The 21,761-nt window shown below is 35.3% G+C and overlaps 1 protein-coding gene across 3 annotated transcripts in view; it reads right to left on the reverse strand.

Annotated features, from left to right (window-relative positions):
* The window catches only part of MED24 (mediator complex subunit 24), a 124,264-nt gene extending 105,352 nt beyond the window's left edge, over positions 1-18,912 (reverse strand). For 2 of the 3 annotated variants that reach the window (XM_081739861.1, XM_081739859.1), the window contains exon 1: positions 18,749-18,912. The gene's annotated coding sequence lies outside the window, so the exon portion shown is untranslated. Of the gene's footprint in view, positions 1-18,611; positions 18,637-18,748 lie in introns of those variants that run through there. The other variant, XM_081739860.1, reaches the window with a different exon arrangement.
* Between the last annotated feature and the right edge of the window lie 2,849 nt (positions 18,913-21,761).

Raw genomic sequence — 21,761 nt, forward strand, 5'->3', positions numbered from 1 at the left:
AGTTTCATTACAGTCCAGAGGAAAGAAAAATTAAAAATAACAGGAGTTAAAACAACAAGAGACATTGTAGTGCTCGAAACAGCCACGAAAGAAGATTTGCACAAAATAACGTCAAAAGAGGAAATAAAAAGAGACTTTCAGTTTGAAGAAAACAAGAAGAAAAACCCACTAATGATAATATATAGCATACCGTCAGACATGAAGGACGAGGAAGTAATCGCGGCAATGATTGAGCAGAACTTAGAAGAAGAATATCAAGAAGAAGCGAAAAAAATAAAACCACGCTTCAGAGCCGGGAAAAAGAATCAAAAACGATGCCACCTTGTTATAGAAGTTACACCACAGATAAGAAACTTGCTGTTGAACAAGGAAAAAATTTATATCGACTATGAAGCAAATAGAATCAAAGACTTCATAGTAGTTCCCAAATGCTACATATGCCAAGACTTAGGGCATATAGCAAAGTACTGTACAGATAAAGACTCACCAAGATGCCGATACTGTGGTAGCAAGAGACATCTTAGTCAAGACTGCGATGAAAAGGACAAAAATAACTGTGTCCCATGCTTATTAAGACACAAAAGATGTCAGACACCAAACTCCGACGAATGTGTATCATATAGATATGCAAAAGAAAAGATAATTAGTAAAATAAATTATGGATAAAGTCATAAATAAAAATAAGAGAAATAGGAAAAAACCACCAAGCAAACTGAAAAGAGACAAGGAAAGATTAGAAAGATTCCTAAAGAGGAAATATTGGGAAATGAAAATTGGGAAAATAACAACCAAGAATAAGAGCATACAGACAGACTTGGTAGAAGAGGATAACAATAAAAGAGAATTTAAGCATCTACTTGAAAACAGGGCAAAAAATAGGAAGGATAAAAATAGAGAACAAAAATTAGGAACTATCCCACATATAGAAAAGTCATTTACACATGGAGAGGAGAAATTTCTTTTTCCGACAAAAGAAGAACCTATTCAAGATAACAAGATAGATTCAACTGTAAAAGACTCAGCAGCAAATTTTGAAGATCCAAAACCACTGTATACCAATATGAACCATATGTACAGACTCGCCAAATTAGAAGATAAAAACATACTGACAATAGCCTTAAGACAAACAATAAGAGATCTTCACCCAAAGGGTAGAACGATAACGTATCCTGCGCTGGAAGAAGTTGATAGAATGGAATTGCGTACGTACGACTTGCCAGCAAATGGATGGGAATTAATAGATTTAATAGACGAAGTATTTGAAAGAAGAGGTATTTATTGGGGCCTGGATAACGTATATAAACAACTAGTAAATGCGCATGGCAGGGTTTTCTTAGACTGCACAAAGAGCGGACCGGATATGTACATACATACCAAATATGCAGGATGACAAAGAGGTATTGAAGATAGCACAAAACAATGCTCAACATGCAAAGGTTGCCACCATGGAATTAAGAAGATTTGCAGAAACAAACGGTATTGATATCCTCAATATACAAGAGCCTTATATGGTAAATGGGAAACTTTTAGCATATCCAGTAAAATCAAGAATAATAACGGAAGGCGATGAACCGAAAGTAGCAACGGTAATTTTTAACAACAATGTGGAAATTCTGAAAATCACGCAATACAGCGACAACTGGATATTAGTTACTGAAATAACATACGGAAACTATACGTTTTGGAACATAAACGCATATTTTCAATATAGCATGAATATAAATTTATTCTTAGATAAACTCAATACCATTCTAGGTAATCACCATGAGAAGAATATATTATTATCAATGGACTCCAATGCCAAATCAGTAATGTGGGGATCAACTGTAACAGACGACAAGGGAGAAAAAATGGAAGAATTCATTGCACAACATGCACTGGAAGTAATAAACACAGGAAATAAACCTACCTTTGTTGGAATAAGAGGATCTTCACATATAGATGTGACATTAACAACACAAAACCTTAGTTCTAAACTTACAAATTGGAAAGTACATGAAAAAGAAACAACTAGCGATCACGAGGTTATAACTTTTGGCATAGAACTAACAAAAAGAAAAAACGAACCCATACTAATTAACAATAAAAAGACAAACTGGGAAATTTTTAAACAGAAACTAAAACTACCAGACATCAATGAAGAACAGGATACCAATGACCTTATTGAAACAATAGAGAAATCTACAATAGAAGCATTGAGAAAAGCAACAAAGGAAAACACAACAAAAAGAGGATATGGAGAATTTTGGAATTTGGGATTGGAAAGATTGAGGAAAAAAGTAAGAGCTAAAAGGAAGAGTTACCAAATGGCAATCTCGCAGACACTAAGACAAAGAAGATTAGAAGATTATAGGAAAACAAAGGAAGAATACGAAAAAGAGATTTTAATAGCAAAGAAGAATAGCTGGGAGAAGTTTCTATATGAGCAAATCCAAGTAGACCCTTGGGGAACCCCATATAAACTGGCAATGCAAAAGCTGAACCCGCTAATACTATGTACAATTAAAAAACCAGATGGAACGTACACACAAACAAAAGAGGAAACATTGAATATGCTGTCAAAAAAGTTTTTTCCGGAAGACAAGGAAGACGAGGACACAAAGGGACAAAAAATATTAAGAAGAAGAATCATGGAAAATGGAGAGGACACAAATAACACAGACCAAAAATTAGTAACAAACGAAGAAATAGAAGAAATAATAAGGAAATTAAAGACAGGAAAAGCTCCAGGTCTAGATGGAATAAGAAATGAAGTCTATAAGAAGAACAAAGACGTATGGATTCCGTACTTGGCGAGACTATTCAACTTATTACTAAAAAGAAGGGAATTCCCAAACAATTGGAAGGAGTCCAGATTAATAATACTCCTTAAAAGCGCCGAAAAAAATCCATCAGAAGTAGGATCATATCGGCCAATATGTTTACTAAGGAACGTCAGTAAAATGTTTGAAAAAGTAATAGCAGAGCGGATAAAAAGAACAAGAGACATGACAAACGATAAGCTGCAATTTGGATTTAGAAAGGGTTGCTCAACAGAAGATGCATTAACATCATTTGTCGAACAAGTAAAAACTAGCAGATCAGAAAAGAAATATGCGGTAGCAATATTTGTCGATATCCAAGGAGCGTTCGATAACCTATGGATACCATCACTTATTGAAAACTTGAGAAAAATCAAAGTATCGAATAATATCCTCGAATTAATTAGAAGTTACTTTACAAACAGAAAAATTAGAATACCTACAGAAACAGAAGATCATATAGTGGAAGCAAGAAAAGGATGCCCACAAGGTTCGATACTCGGCCCACTAATGTGGGATATTCAATTACAACCATGCCTAGAAAAACTAAATCGGATGATACAAACAGATAGAGTCATTGCGTTCGCAGATGATATAGCAATTATCACATCAGGAAATTCGAGAAATGAAATTGAAAGAAAAATAAACGAAATACTTCAGGAAATACAAAATTGGTGCCTAGAAAACAAACTAACAGTCTCGGCCAAAAAGACAAAATATATGATCCTAGGAGCAAATCTACAACGAAATCCTATGATAAGAATTGGCGTAGAAAAGATAGAACGAGTAACTGAATTTAAATATTTAGGAGTGCAAATCGACGACAAACTGAACTTTAACTCTCATATACAGTATATTACAGATAAAGGACAAAAGGTTATCAACAAATTAATGACATTTGCAACAAACAAGTATAAAATCCCCATAAAAACTTTTAAATTGTACCAGGAAGCAATCGTTAATGCAACAATGTGCTACGCATCAAGCATATGGGAGCACCGCTTGAGAGAAAACAAAAAACTATTAGGAAAAATAAATCGCCCACAGAGAAACCTGATGCTAAGAATGACAGGTGCATTCAGTACAACCTCCCATATGGCACTATGTGTAATACTTGGGATAAAACCATTGCACCTATGCGTGCGACAGAGAGCAATGATGTACTACCATAAGAAGAATAATTTGGACAGAATAAAAGAAATCGTCGGAAAGGAAACAAACACAAAACAGGATATTGAACAAATAATTATGGAAAAATGGAATGAAGAATGGACGCAGGTAACACACTCTGCTAGGGTGAAGAATATAATACCAACGATAAAGGATAGAATGGAAATGCAACATATGGACGTAAATACAGGGATGGTTCATTTCATCAGTGGACATGGGCCCTATGAGGACTACCTATACAAAATAAATAGAAAACCTACACCAAATTGTGATTGCGGCGAAAGAGGCACACCAGAACATCACATTCTATGGTGTCCAAGAATTATAATAGACCAGCAAAAAAGGGAACTCATCAGGGTAAAGGACATTAACGAAATAATAAGAAACAAAGAGGAATATGAAATTCTAAAATCATTAACAACAGAATATTCAGAAATGAGAAGACTGGCATTTGTGGCCAGAAACAACTGACAAATAACCTAGAAACTTATTAAGATAAATACTTATTCAGGATAAGTGAGTGCGTGAACTGTGTGAAATGCGTGCAAGACGACGAATGAGGTGCCCTCAGGACCGGAGCATCAGCTCCTGGAAGTGCAGGATCTCCGCACGGACCGAGGAACACCAAGTGGGATCAGTTGCATCTTCCGTGGCTAAGCTACAGGTGGGAGTTCCGGATGCGGCTGAAGCGTGAAAGAGAGTGAGTGTGAGTGTGGTGAAGGGCGTAAATGGGAAGAGCCCTGATGGGCGATGAGGAGGGATACTCTGGATCAGGTGAAGCACTAAGTACTCTGAGTGGACCCTGAGCCCCATTCATCGTTATGCGGGACTCGTTAAACGCCATTAGAGCTAATAGTGTAGTGAGAGAAGTGATGTGATGTGAAGTGTGTTTGTCGTTGGGGTGGGAGAAATGGTTTTGTTATACAAGTTAATGTATAAAATTCATACAGGTGAAAAACAGTATAAAATCATCAAGTATAGGTTAGATGGTGATAAGTGTTAATTAAATGTGCAAAAATATAACTACAGGTGAAAACCATACTAAATAGTGAAAAATAACATACAGGGAAAAATCTTCATACAGGTGAAACACAGCAAAAGGAGAAAACAGGAAGAGACATCAGGAAGAGGGGAGAAGGTAAAGACAATAAAGACCAAAAGATGCAAGACAAATAAGACGGACAAAGGACAAATTGGACTAGAGTTGAGCACAGTAGGGAAACATCAGCAAAGAAGACTAGAAACAATGTTAATGTTTTTTTTCTTTTTTTTCTTTCTTTTGTTTTGTTTTGTTTTGTTGTTTGTTAATGTAGTTGTAGAATGGCTGTGGTTTCGCCACACCCAATTCCTTAATCCTTATCCCAAATAAAGAGAATATAAACAAGGCTATTGAAACATTTCACTATGATGAGAGCCTTGATCAGCGTTAATTATAAGGTGCTGACAACAAAGGCAACTGAGTGAAATGTACAAAAAAAAAAAGTCCAGTTTCATGATTAGACTATATATTACTATCATTTGTAAAAAAAATTGAATTATTTTGGCAGATAAATTCTGTACGACTTTTTGGTTTTCTAGAGGAGGGGAGTATGAAATATAAGAGGGCGTGAAATTTCCGGTTGCCATTAGCGATCAAGTATTTTAGTTTGGCAATGGACATTTGACTTTTGTTTCCCTTCGTATTGCGAAGAAACATGGCGACCAAACTCTGATCTGACTACTGAATTCAGACATGAAATCTCCTGCCCTAAAATTTAAAAGTATATTTTTTGAAATCTATTTAAATATCGCTGTGTAAAATGATAGCTACGTAACTGATATGAGTGACATTCAAATTTGAGGATTTAGCATTTAGATTTCTGGGCTTTCGGCATCTATGGCCATTCAGCCCGTCACGTTTGAGGCATGACGTCCCTCGACGAGCACACTATCCGGTGAAAGGGAAGGAAGAAAGCGGCCTGGGACCTGTAAGTTAGGTACCACCCCGCCGTTCCTGGTGTAAAGGAGGAAAACCCAGGGAAACCTCATTCGGTTATGCCGGTTAGACTAAAGGAGACGGTGATTATGAGAAATGAATGAAATGGTGGAATGAAGAAAGTGGGAGGAAACGGGAGTACCCCGAGAAAACCCATGCACACGGTGTTTGTCCACCACAAAGTTCACTTGGCGGGAGCAGGGTTTGAACCCGGGACCCCAAGCACCAGAGGTGAACGCTCTAACACTGAGCCACCGCGGCCCCTTTGTGTTCAAATTTGAGTTAGTCTTAGAGATTGCTGCACGTATAACTGAAATGTTAAAAAAAACTAATCACCTTTTATTCACCAGATAAAGCGCCTGTTGGAAAAACTGTTTCAACATACAACTTTCGTCTTTATCGATGGTGGAGAAAAATAAACTTAACTGCGGAACACATCATATTCTGAAGCTATCTCCAACAACACGGACAATATACAGTACCGCTCAAAAGTTTTCGAACACCCCAGATTTTTGTAATAATGAGTAACTTCTGTAATAATGAGCATTTACTGCAATCCTATTATTGTAACACAAGAACTTTACCGTCTTGCATCAGATATACTCCTGCCTAACTACGATTTAATAATTATGATTTGACCTATCATCTGCAGTACCTCTCAGACCTCAATTCAACTGTCGTAAAAGTTGATGCTATAGGTTGGAGTACATCTGATCCAGAGCGGTAAAGTTCTTGTGCCAAACTAATAGGATCATAGTGCATGCTTACAAAAATCTAAGGTGTTCGAAAACTTTTGACAGGTTTTGTATATATAGACGAAGAGACTTGAATCCTTACAAAAAAAAAAAAAAAAAACTGTATCATATTAATATATACATATATATGTATAAAAGTAAGTAAGTGTGCGGTTTCCATCAGATTTTTGCACAGAAAGAAGTCGCCTAGAGCCACCAAATTTTGTACATAGATACACTCAATCGCGCACGAAGCCGTTACTTTTAGATTTTCGTCTCGAGAAAGAATTATGGGAGTCAAACTTTGTATTACATATATGTATAGGGTCAGTCCATGCTAAGTGATCGTGAAAAAGGGAAAATTGCCGCTCGACCTTTTCCAAAAAATCAAATTTGTTCAGAAATGTTGAGTCGATATAAGAGTACTTCAAAACCACAATTAATTATTTTTTACAACATCGCATAGCAACGCAGCAGCTGCAGCCATTTTGAGTTTTCTCGATTTTAGGTGTTTACGTTGTTTTGAATATCTCAGCATGTATTTGTTCTACCGAAATGAAAATTGCTGGGCGTCTCCAACTTGTCCAGAGCTAAAACTTTGTCCTCTTAAACATTTTTTGCCTAAAAGCACTTGATAGGGTTGAAATCAGGGCCTACAGTAGCAACATTTTTGGACATTGAAACCCAGTCCTGAACCCCAGTCTCAGTGAACATGTCCAAAAATATTGTTATTGTAGGCCCTGATTTCACCCTTTTCAAGTGGTTTTAGGCAAAAATGTTAGGAGGACAAAGTTTTAGCTCTGCACAAGTTCGAGACGCCCAGCAATTTTCATTTCGGTAGGACTAACTCATGTGGAGATATTAAATAATCCGTAAATGCTTCAAATCGAGAAAATGGCGGCAGCTGCTGCGTAGCCACGAGATGTTTTAAAAATCCAATGATCGTGGTTTTGAAGTACCCTGATATAGGATAAACATTCATAAAAATTTTTTTATTATTTGGAGACGGTCGAGCAGCACATGCTTGATTAGAATAGATTGACTCTATAGTGAACCATAGTGCCTGTGAGATAGGCAACATATGTTACACAACTGTATCGCGATTGCATGGCCAAAGATTAATAGCACGTGGTTATATATTTCACGTTTTTTTTTTTTTTTTTTTTTTTTTTTTTTTTTTTTTTTTTTTTTTTTTTTACATATACTCATATTTTGCATACATATTATTCTTCCGGTACGAAGAATGCGCGCCTCTGCTAGTTGAAAATACAGTAACTTTTGATTAGAACGACAAATTAATAAGTATGTATTTCTAAAGACTGTTCAAAACATTAAAATCATCCAATGTAAAACTTAAACCACTAACGAAAAAATAAATCAAAAAAGTTCGTTGGTTTTTAATTTTTATATTGGGCCTACATGCTGAATATAAAAACTCATTTCGAAGTTCAATAATTGTAAAAAATTTCCCAATTTGTAACTGAAAAAATGCGACCTTGCAACTGCTGTTTGAACTTAATAAAAGGACACTTTATTCTGTGTGAATGACAAGATTGGCTGGTAAGTATTTCATATTGATTTTTTTTATTTATTATTATTATTATTCACTTCTACATTTTATTTAATTGTACATAGTTAAAGATTACGTAAATGATTCACGTATAAATATCTGCAAATATACAAAGTAGTTTATATTATTATTTGTTTTCTGTATTTCAAGTGGCTTCATGTAGTGTGGAACTTCAGTTGCACAGAATAGACTGCCTGAAATAAAAAAATATAATCCTGCATTACACTACATGCATTCTAATGGGAAGATACAGAAAATATTGCGAAAATATTAGAATATCTTGAGCTTCCAGAAAATGATCTTCGCTGCAAACAGATTTTTTTTCTTTTTTCAGAAAACTACGAGGTAATGCACTTAGAATTGAATTTGTTGCCAACTTTCTTTTAGTATGCCCACTAGAGAGGACAAGGAAACTAAGGAACTTTGTTCATTTAATATATACCTAGGTCTTAACATAGAGCTAATAGTTTTCAAATTGTATTACAAGTTCCAGGCGCCAGAGTCGCTGTATTCCCTTAGTCTCTCTATGATAGCAGCAAAGTATCAAAAGCTCAAGACAATGCAACGTCTCTTCACACATTTTAAAAGAATTTGGCAGGACATTTTGGCAAAGCGTTAGTTTTGACTGACTGGAAAGAAAAGGAAAAAGAAGAGGAAGATTCGCAAACAGTCACTAAAATTATTCAATATTTGCAGATGTGTGTACTAAATATTTTTCGAAACTACCAGAGTTAATAGTATATGACAGCGTTTCCCAACCGGTGTGCCGTGAATGGGCGGCTGGGTGCTGCGAGTAAATCGAAACAAAATTATTAATTCTATAGCAATTAAATTGCAGGACATAGGGAAAAAAAGTGTATTTGTATTTCACATTACTATGAACCTCTAATATGAATCTACAATTTTAAGTTTCATACCGCATTACTTTTCTGTACATTTTTATATTGAAAAAGGTATTTGTTATCATTGTTATGACGTTATGACCATTATTGCTTCTTTATTGTTGCAGACTATTTCGTAAGTTCAAATTTTAAAATATTAAATCCTTTCGACAAAACAAACATGCATACGAGTTACCTACTTTTTTTATTTTAAAAGTAAAATAGATCTGTTTGTTCGTTCGTTATTTAGTGATCTTCTTTGTTAGTGAAAGTTTGGATGCAGTTTTCGAAAAAGAAAGCATATTTTTCAAAACCTAAGTCAAATATTTCATTGCAATTGTTTTCTATTTTTAAATTAGAATGAAAAAGAAGCACAATGATTTACCATGGTGGAAAATCAGTGATCAAGCTTTCTTCTCTGTGAGGAGATCAGTAATCACAGAGAAAGATACTATGGTATTTTATATTTAAATATAATAAAATCAATGAGTATGCCGCGAGAATTCAAGTTACACCCATAGTGTGCCGCAAGTTTAAAAGGTTGGGAAACGCTGGTATATGATGTTTCAACGTGGCTCCATCCAATAGAGTACATATTTTGATCTTTACTTTTCTACACTTACTTTTAACAAGTCTCAAGCAAAGCGTTCTGGGGAGTGAGATCGTCTGTTGGAACAACCGAAATGTAGTGTTCTGATTACTAGAGAGGAACAGGATGTTTTTCTTGGAAATAAACATGGATTTAAGAATCGTCATGTGTACATATACGTAGAAATGGAAGGCCTAGATGTTGTAGTTTCTGTATGTATATAGTTTGTCATTGTAACATTACGCTAATATTATTTTATTCGTAAATATTGTTGGTAACCTATGTGTTTGTGGTCCTAAGCGCACGACTCTTCACTCGTTTTCTCATACTGTCTGCTAATGGTACACAATGCAGCAGCCATCGATCACCAGGAAGGCATTGTACTTCCGTGTTTTCAAGACTTGTTTTGTTTAATTAACATTTTCTAACCTATCTCTTGTAGGGATGTACCGATGTATCGGTATCGGTGATATCGCCACTTTTCGGAGTATCGGTATCGGAAAATGGACACTGATATTTACCGATACATTCTCCGAACTATTTTCAATTTGTTTAGTATTAACAGTAACACTTATATTTCATCGATTTCTTTTGGTCTTAAAGTTAATCTAAATTATTATCAATTGAACAATGGATTTCTTTATGTACTTGTACACCTTTGATTTGCACTACTCGTATTCACTGATATTTTTAGTCCCTCCATACCAAAATACTGGCGAAGAAAAGCCAAAAGATCATGGGCGCCCGAAGAATTTTTTTTAGGGAAGTCCCATTCCATGGTTGCTATATTACTTTTGGTATTTAATATATGTGGTTTGTTATATTACGTATACATTTTCGTGAGCCAGGGGGGATGTATTTGATTAAATTCAATAGATAATCATTTACATATTTGGAACCTGCGTATTAGGGAATGTGTTGAATTAGCTATATTGAGCTGTCACTACCGTATATATATATATTGAAAATGAAGATATAACCAGTGGCCATCAGTTAATATTTGTTAACGAAATGTTTACCATCCTCTTAGGTATTGATCAACACAAATATAATCTCTCTATGACTTACCATTCCCAAGATATGTCTTCTTAAATCTTTCGAAATCGGAACATTTTCGGCCAATATCCGGGGAACAGTGGCCACCGTTACTATCTAGTACCAAAATGTTCACATTCCTCTTAGGCATTGATCAACACCAATATCATCTATCTATGACTTACGGTTCCCGATATATGGCTTCCTAAATCTCCCAAAATCGGAACTTTTTTAGCCAATATCTTCGGAACGAGAGGTCATAGTAGAGATATTATTGTTGATCAATACCTAAGAGGATAGTAAACATCTTGGTATCAAATAGTGACCGATAGTCACTAACTAACTCGCCACTGGCCATATCACACAATTTTAAGATGTTCACGGGTAAAAAACCAAATCTCTTCTAAGATCTTCGTTGTTTAAGAGTACAAAGGGCTAGTACCTACTTGCGTTGCTCTTGTCAATTTACTTAATAAAATATGAAATACGATATGTAGTATTTTAACTGAAAAAAAAATCGTATTCTATTAATTATACAACCTTTCGTCAAACAAAGTGTTACAAAAATCAGAAAGACTAACATTGATATACAAATATTCAGATCATGTCTTGCTCCCCCCACTTTTAACGTTCAATCGCCGCCACTGTATGTATGTAATAGAGACTAGTAAATGCAATGTAACTATCAAAGTTCATTATCTCACTAAATATCAATCGCTGACTCTTAGAATTAAGTTCACACTATATAAGTATTTGCTGCTGCTTTTTAGTTCATTTTATGTGAGCTGGATTAAATTTAGAGGAAATATATTTTTTGTGTTGAACCTAATTTGAAATTCTGCTTTTTGTCTTTGTTTGTCAAACTTTGGTCTTATATCTAATATACCCTATTACAATATTGATCATTTCATTATTCTGAAAATTCCTGATAATATAGAAGAAACGTGGCCAAAAGTATCGGTATCGGTGAAAAAGTGGTATCGGTACATCCCTAATCTCTTGCTTGTTTGGATCGTAAGATATATCCATCGATAGCCAAAAGATCGCAGAATAATTTTCTGTATGTATATCTGCTTCCGTCCGTAGATCCATATAATAATAATATTGCTATGCTATATATATAGTTTATACGGTTTACCCAACATTGTTAGGGTCGTCAAGTCTAGGAGGCTTAGGTGGGCAGGTCATGTAGCTAGAATGGAAGAAAGTAGAAACGCTTTCAAAGTCTTGACTGGTAGACCCATAGGAAAACGACCATTAGGAAGACCTAGGCGCAGATGGGAGGATAATATTAAGATGGATCTCGCAGAGATAGGAATACAAAGTAGAAACTGGATCCAATTAGCTAAGGATAGAAGTCAGTGAAGAGCTTTTGTGAACGCGGTACTGAACCTCCGGGTTCCATAGGCCATAGAGTTAGTTAGTTAGTTATTGCTATATTCGGGGAGAGTCGTTCTCTTTACTTAAACGATGGCCGAAAGAAAAGAGATGGTTGGGAGAATCTCTGGCAGTTGTAGTTTTGAGCAATGCAGAGAAAAGAGCAGTCCGTGCGAAGTAGCTTCAGGAAGGAGAGTTTCTTTATAACAGATTACCGTTATAGTAGGTTTGCCTCCTCCTTCAGTTTTCTATATAGAAGAGAAGGGAAAGAAAACAGCATCTCAATATTTACGTGCACATTCGGTAGTACGACTTTGAAATTGCATTTTACGCACTGGATCGCCTTAGAACCACCGGCTTCGAATCATGTTTATTACTGCTCTTTCAGGAATGAAATACTTTAAGATTCAAGAAAAATATTTATATATAGTTATTACTACTATTTGTGATGTATGTATAAAAATCTATGTGTATTGTTCTTGATATGCTATACAACAGTTGTTGCCGATAGGCATTAATTATTTTCGTACATTCAGAAGTAAATCTTCATACAGTTTACCAAATACTACTTAAGAATATATGAGGTACATCAGGGTTTAAAAAAACACGGGTTTTTTTAAAAAAGCCCAACCCACCTGGGCCCATATGGGTTTTTTCGGGTTTAATCGGTTTTTTTCGAAATATTTCAATGTCTTTGGGGTAAAAGTGTTAAAATGTGATTTATATTTCAAGATTGTCATTGTCACAACTTGCAACAATTTTCCACTTACTGCTGTTTTGAAAAAATGGCCGTCATTTTGAAATTTTACATTCGATCGCCGAGGAAATCTATACAGCAAATTTAACATATTTCGTGCTTCCACCGTCAAAATTTCAATTTAAAAGACTGAAAATTGCGCTTCGTAGCATGATACTTGCTGTTTTGAAAAAATGGCCGCCATTTTGATATTTTACGTTGGTATGCCGCCAAAGTCTGTACAGGAAATTTAGAGTGTCTCGTGCTTGTATTCTGAAAATTTTAACTTCAAAGGCCGAAAGTTGTACCCTGTAGTGTGTGTGGTAGAGGCAGACAAACGAGTTGAGGTGATTTTGTGTTTAACGTTCCTTTCAGCAGCGAAGCTATATGAGACGGGTCCTACTGATTAACGTGGAATCCGAACCACATGAGCTCCCTCCGGGAAGCAAACCCGGGTCCCACGCCGAAGACGCGTACACTAACCGCATAGCCATGAAGGAGCTCGGCAGACAAACAAACAAATGTAGATCAAGTCATCCAGAAGCCTGACTGACGTTCGCCAAATATGGATACCAAAAGGGGTCTATTAATTTAAAACAAAGACACAATTCATGTTGTGAAATAAATAAATGTTTTAAAATTTCTTGTATGAAATTAACATCTTCCAGCGTAAATAAACCTGCCATATTTTCTCCATGAGAATACTGGACACCTCAGATCCCCCCCCCCTTCCTCAACTTTCCCACACAATGCAATGAACTGTGGTCTGGTTATGAACAAAAGTATAATATGCTGCGGTGGCTTAGTGATAGAGCGTTCACCTCTAGTGCATGGGGTTCCTAGTTCGATCCCAGCTCGCGCCAAGTGAGCTTTGTGGTGGACAAACACCTTGTGCGTGGGATTTCTTGGGATTCTCGTTTCCTCCCACTTTCTTCATTCCGTCATTTCATTCATTTCTCATCATCACCGTCACCTTGAGCATAGCAGGCATAACCGTGAGACTAAAACTAAAAGATTTCATTTTATTTATTTTTTTTCAATAATATAATAGGCGAAAGTTTACTAAGCAACAGCTGCTTTTCTCTGTTCGTACCCTGCAATTAATTGTATAGACTGAAGATGCCTAAAAACTTAAGATGTGCTATAAAAATGCTTTACAGGAAAACAATATGCAGATTATTTAAATCAGTGGTACAATCTACTTTCAATATTTTTCGCGCGTTGAGCAATATTTATATGGCTGTATCTGCCAAAATTACGTTCGTCAGTTTACTCTGATGAAAAGCAGATTTTTCTTCTTGTGTCGTGTGTAATTGTCAGGACCAGATTTGCATTTTTCTAAGACATGGACCAAAGCACAATTCTGTGCCCCTAGCCTCTGAAAAAGATTATAATTCTTGTTAACTTACCTAATGTGTTGCTGAAGAAAAGGTTAGTCATCTTCCCTGTGTTTATAAATGTAGAAACACTCAAAGCCATCTTTTTTATGTTCCGGGGAGTATCCGAGTTTCCATCAAGTGCAATGGAAAAAGTAGCATTGCAAATTTCGCTCGCTATCAAGTCGAACAGGGTGGTGTTATAACTTCATCGAAACTGTTACATGCAACATCGTACTGTTCATTCACTAATTACAGGATTCCCAGCCAATGTCGAAATTTTTTGTTTTTCACCTTTCGAATAAGCTGATATTGATAGCAGAAATGGAACGGAGTTAAAATACGGGACATTTCCCTATCCCGATTAAATTTACGGGGACGCGGGACACTCGGGCCCAAAAACGGGACATTCCCTTTTTTACGGGACGTATTTCAGGCTTAGGCGTAAAATAAATAGTTTTATTGTTGAAGTATTCATTTCCGATCCTTCTGCGTTTAATTCGGGAATTTCCCGAGCACTTCTTTCACGGCGTGTACATCAAAACTTCCACTAGTACGGAAATTTGAACTCAGCACTTGAAATAGTAAGCGTTACATAGTCTTCGGAACCCCGAGCATTAAGCTTCTTGAATTTGACAAAAATTTTTACGCTATTGCTGGTGTTGATTCAACAGAATGCTTATGTGAAGAGTAGTAACTAATGACTGAACTAAACTACTGTTGTTGGAAAATCAAATTTTAGTTGAACCTCGTATTTTACATCAAAGGTAAGAAATTATACTAATAGTTTTACTAATGTATTTACATATGTACTATTAGTACCGGCACCTATGACCTTAAACTCGTCAAGCGTGTGAGTGATAATGCCCCTCGGTGTCGCCAAGTCGACGAGCATACTATTCACGGAAAATATTTTTTAAAGTACAAAATTGCTTATTTTACTTTAAATAGGTTATAAGCATAATCCATACATTAATTTGTTCTATAACTATCTCAAGCTAAGGTAAGTTTTTTTTTTTTTTTTTTTTTAATTCATTTATGGAAACGAACCAGATAGGTTGTCATAGTGCATTCAGAACTTTATAAAGGTCTTATGTTGAATGTTGTTATTTACATTAACGTGAAAGGCTCTAATTCGCCCAAGGAAAGTCTAAAATCTGATAAAAATCACTTACAATGCGATCACCTTAGTTGTATCAGTAATATACTAACAAATAGGTCAAAAACCCAGGTGGGTTTTAAAGTGTTTTTTTTTTTCAGGTGGGTCCACTTTTTCGGGCTGGGCCCACTTGGGCAAACCCTGAGGTACATACACAATTATTACATATATTAATAGAGGCAAACAGTACAGTGTATTGTGTGTGCGGAAGTGCGCCGTCAGGAGTAACCAGAAAAAATGGAATTCTGACCATCAGTGGGAAGAGAGACGAAGAAGAATCCAGTTCCATGAGATGGAACTGTAAATCGGGAAGACTGCACATAGAATATAATACAAGCAGCACAATCGCGCTTGTATCGTGCTTACATGAACCTTTGAGTGGTTCTCGCAATGTTTCAACATGTAATGTAATATATATATATATATATATAGGAAATAACTTTCGAGACAGAAAGAAACTGTCTGCTGTAAACACTATTTTTTCAGTTCTCAACAAGTAATACGGCTTCCTCTAGCACTTGTAATGGATATTCTAGTAACCCTGTGTTTGTAAACATAAAATGGAGCTTTTCTAAATTGTGCAGAAACATTCCGCCGGGAAAATCAATACCTTAGACCGTTCTTCATATGTGCTCACTCATTTTAACCGGAAAATTACCATTTTATGTCCGATTATTATAAATATGCATCTTTTCAACTGTATACACGATCAAAGTTCTAAACACCAAAGCTGAATTTCTTATTTAACATGAGCAAGTTGACGGAAGACAAACTACTACAACACAAGGAAAGAATACACTTAATCAGTGCCGGATTTACGTATAAACTAAACAAGCTGTAGCTTAGAACCCCACGCTCTTGGGAGCCCCAAAAATTAAAGGAAAAATTGAATGCACGTTTTCAAAATAAAGAAAAACAATAAATAGAGTAAAATCTCAATATAGCAATAGTGCTTCGGTTGTGAAGGCCCCTACGATGTAAGTAGTGTGGGCCCTTCTGCTAGCCTGCTTCCTAAAATATCACTGTTTTTTTTTTTTTTCATTTTTGTATATAGGGTCCTATGTTCATCTAGACAAATAAAGGGCCGCATTATCTTCAGTAGCTTAGGGCCCCACCAAATATAAATCCAAATCTGCGCTTAATATAAATATAAACTAGTTACATTACACTTTAGTTTAGCAAATCAGGGAGGCAATACCCCCTAACTTCACAAACATATACTAAATAGTAATATATAATTACTATTCTCCTTATCTATCTAAAATTAAGAAATTGGTTATTGGGGGTATGTTTAGTACAAGGGGTCCAAAAGCACGTAGAAAACACAAAATTTACAGGAGAAATGGATGATGCAAGTACTTAGACGTAACATAACGTAACCAAATCTAACCTGACCTAACATACACTAACGTAAGCTAACCTGAACTAACCTAAACTAACGAAATATTAGTAGAAATAAGCGACATTCTATCATTCTTTGGAAAATTATGCGGGACTCCTACGCTAATATAATATAATATAACATAAACTAAACTAACCTAACGTAACCTAAACTAGCCTAACCTTACTTAAACTAACCAACCCTACCCTAAACTAACCGAATGTAAACAGAAATTGCCACAATTGTATCATTTTTTAGAGAAAAGATCTGGACCCCTTCTGCTAAACATAGGCCGGTTATTGTGTTACAGATGGGAGAATGTTATTTTTATTAACCAACAAATTAAACCTAGCAGAAGTGTGTGTGTCTAATTGAAGAGAGTTTTTTTTTTCTAAATATCACAATTTAGCTAATTTCTGTTAATATTAAGTTAGGGCTAACTATGCATTATTGTATCCAAATTCCTTTATGTGCGCTTCCGGTAAGTACATGTAAGCGTCTACAGTATTTCTTATTTCTAAAAAATTACTTCTACTCCATTCTTAAATTAGACACAAATCAATTACGCTTCCCTTACTTCAACTGATTTCTCCTGTAAATCTATTTTTTACCTACTTTTGGCCCCTTTATCTAAACAAACCCTGAGGCGTTACGGTAGAGTAGGTAGAATAGAGTAGGTTAGTTTACTTTACGTTCTTTTCTTTCTGCCTCCCTTCTGGGGTTAATTTCCAAAGTTGGTCGTTCGTTTCTAGCAAAATTTTGAAAATTTACAGGCAAGATATGAATAATTTGCTTGTTTGTGTGCTTGGAAATGTATAAGGAGAGCGAAAGTTGTGTTTATATTCTTATATAAACTGTTCTAAATATGAAACTACTTGGCAAGCGGAGGGAACTACTTGCCGCAAGGTTCCTTCATGGCAGGATTATGGGAATATAAGGAGCATTTGGTTTGTAAACATGGCTGGTGGAAAATCTATTAAAAGTCAGTAAAAAATCATGGATTATTAAATCTAAAAATAAATTGTAGAAAATGCGGTAAGCAAATAACTGTAAAGAAACGTGGAGAAATTTATACTTTTCAATGCAACGGTAACCAATATGGCGGCAAGGTTCAAGAACTCAGGTCCCCATTTTAATTTAGCTATAATAAAGACAGAAAACAGCGTGCCCTACGGGGAATTAAATATTAAGCTTTGGTACACAAAGGAACCAATTATTACGCTTTTAGCCAAAAACTAGGCGGACGACCAACTTCGGAATAAATGCCTCCCTTCTGCACAACTTAACTCATGAACTTTGAACACCACAGACAAGGAACTACCCTCATAACGTTCCCCCCAAAATATGCAAACTATGGAAGTAGACCACTGAATTCAGTGCGGTTTTACTATATGGATCCATAGTATAAATACTAGTAGTAGTAATAGTAGGAACGCATTAAAAAATCTCCGAAGGGGTTGGTTGGGTCCCGTTCTCAACAAGAAATTGGCAAATTAGACTTGCCCCTTTTGTTGTTGTTGCTGTTGTATATTTTACAAACTATGGATCCGTAAAGTAAAAAAAAAAAACCTGAATTCAATGGTTTTTCATAAAAAGTCCGTTCATTCGTATTATGTTTCTACCAACAGCTCAACTTGCATGTAAAGTCAACCGTACATGCTATAGGCACCTGTGATTGAAACTGTTAATAAAATGATGTAAATACAACTAAACCGGCACAAGAAGTCAAGAAGTCACGATGATCAACGGAACTAATTCTACTGACGGGAACACAAAAAAATATTTTCCATAGACACACAACTACTTAAGCATAAGATACAAATGTACTTAAAATCAATTTCCATTCCTTTCCGTTGATTGGAATGACATTCAACGATTATTATTCCATAGCAATGAATGCTTCAGCGCAATCAACCAGTCAAACGCCTAAGATATACATCAAATATGAAACTACACTAACATACCATTCCATTAGAATCTCGAGAAATTAATTTATTCTAATAATGTCTATCAATTAATTAATTTTAAGAGATTCTATCGGCAAAACGAAACTACAGCCAATGAAGCAAATATATTCTCTCAACCGAACTGTTCTATGAATGCTTCGACAGTTTGTTGCAGTGATGCCAATTCCTTCAGAGCCGCTTTCCCTTCACAAGCTTCAGAATTTCCCTTTCCCGGACAAAATTTCCCTTCATCCAAACCGTTCAAGTACTGTATTTAGTAAACGCATGTTTAATCGTTTTCGCTTCCACCCCCTCACCCCAATCTTATAACCACATACAAGCAGATACCTGACAGCCTTCCTTTGAGCTTACGCAGAATTTGAACTTGATTTATTGTTTAGGTATCTAAGGCGTCGCGATAGAGGAGGGGAAAGGATATGGAAAGGTGTAGGCCAGGACCTATGTTATAGGTGCAATCTCTGCATTTGCCTGGTGTGACTGAGGAAAAACGCTATAAATACCTCAGTCAGGACGGACAACCTAAATAAATCATAAAAATATATAATTAATTCCATGTAAATTTAATTTTTATCCTAGATATTATGATAGATTTTAATATTAATGTAACCTAAGGTACAAAGAAAATATTAAGTATATATTTGGTATGTACTTAAGAACAGCATTCTCATATTTACTGAAACGAATACGAACAGTTACAAAGAAAACTCTAGCTGCTACTGTCTTTGGCTCTACACGAGGAATGTTCGTAAGCACAATACAAAGTTTAGAGATGCGGGACTCTTAAGAATTTATAATTCAGTGTGCACAGTCACCAGAGAATTTGTAAACTTACAAAAACACATACACTAATGTCCCAGTATTCGCCCATATATTTACATTCACGAAACGCAGATTTTCTTCTCTTAAATCGATTAATCCTCTTCAAAATCAATTTTCTGGTTGGGAAAAACATCTTCTGATTGAGAAAACCAAACTGTTATAATAGTTGGAGTGATAACTTAATTGAGAAACATTTCATCTTATTGAATTGCATTTAATTCAACAATGGGAAGATTAAATTTGATAAAAGATTTTAAATAAGCATTTTTGTAATGTTTCGAATTTAACTGAATATGTTGATCGATGTGTAATGTTGAAAAATATTAACCAATGCAAAGATAGATAACTTGTGAGAATTTATGTGAAATATGTGCAACAGATTATGTTTGGAACATATAGGATGTTGAATTTATACTGAATTTTAATGAGATTAATCAGATACGTAAATACATTCAATCTATAAATGATTGAAGAGAGGTTCAAATTTCCCTGCAATATTGAGAGATTACAAGCAATTTCCCTTTTTCCCTTTTCTCCAAAATTTACTCAAAATTTCCCTGCCCCAAGGGAAATTTCCCTTCAATTGGCATCACTGGTTTGTTGTCTATCACGCTAACAGACAGTCATTTTTTTTTTCGGCAAGGAAAAACTATCCAAAAACTCTCCTATTCTAAAGAATCGGGCACCTTCTGTAACAGATTCCGTCAATGAAACGCAAAATTTGAGATCATTGGAAGGGAATATCTGATATTCCGCTAAAATAAAATTTCATTAAAAAAAAATAATAAGACAATAATAATCTAATTATATTTCTGAAAGAAAATCTAAAAACTTAAAAGCAAAAAGGAAAGAAATAATAAAAAATAAATGAAATATTTCCAAGATTTCAATGAAAAAAAATGTAACACAGCAATGATGTAATCCCTCCTAATTTCATTTTCATCGACCTCCTTCAAAAATATAACAAAATAGCAGCTATTATGGCTTTTTGATTTTTCGTGGAGCGCTGCTGCAAGCAGAATCTTGCGAAGACTAGTACAGAATGACACCGAATATCTATCTTCTAGCCTATAACAGCAGTGTCCGAAGTGAGAAAAAAACAGAGTGAGTATGTTTTATTACAATTTTTACTTGACATACCGGCTACCTAAATGTTGAAATGCAGTGAGGATACGTTACTTAAAAGATTAAATTTCTATATACATAATGACTGAAAACCATTGGAGAGCTTCTCTGTAGTAACGCGGGGGGAGAGACTTAGATCTCCTCCAACTTTCTGAAGAAAAAATACCCCCTTTTGTTGTATTATGGTGAATTATACAGGAAAATGCTCAAAAACCGAATGAGGATATTAATAAATTGCTGCGGGGAAACTTCCGGTCCTCTACTCGACTGTGAGGTATTTCAAACACCCGGAAGGTCCGCTTCCACAGCAGACAACTCCTAAACCAGCCCATGCTCAAAACACAGCATTTATATGCATTGAGGCAAGAAAACAAACACATTCATAACAAAGAAACAATTCAATAATGGCACATTTAAATATAAATTAGGTGAACTTCTTTGCAGACACCGCATTTTAAAAGCAAAAGATAGGAAAAAGGTAAGAAAATGTCGGTGTTGTCAACTTAGAAATTATTTCTACATAAGAAATAAAACATTTTACGTGCAAAACCATTCGTCGATTACTCTGTACAAAAGTGGATTTATTAAAGATATTTAGCGTCTAATTTCCAGTGACAGTATGTTTTAATCATTGAAAAACCAGAGACGGTATGCTTTCATCACTGGTTAACCAGAGGCAGTATGGTATACCACCTCATACCGTCTAACTTCGACCACTGTATAGTGTTTCCTAATCTTTCTGATGTTCCGGACACCTAGCGACTATTAACTTACCATGCCCTTCTGTGAAAAACAAAAATGATTTTAAAAATATATTTGATATATTTTTAAAATAAAGTTATAAATTACAGTTTCACACCATTATTATTATTTATTTATTTATTTTTTTTAACGAAAATGCAATAATGTTGTAAAATGAGATGTGATGTCCCACCTTTAACAAACTGAAAAGCAAATTTTCCATTATGTTGATGCAAACAGCTGTGAAATGAAGCACATTCTCCCGACTTTGACGTCTCATTACGGATTTTGTGATTCTAATGACACGTTCTACATATAAAGATAT

Source organism: Thermobia domestica, chromosome 15 (genome assembly GCF_964235325.1).
Source record: "Thermobia domestica chromosome 15, izTheDome1.hap1.1, whole genome shotgun sequence".
NCBI lineage: Eukaryota > Metazoa > Arthropoda > Insecta > Zygentoma > Lepismatidae > Thermobia > Thermobia domestica.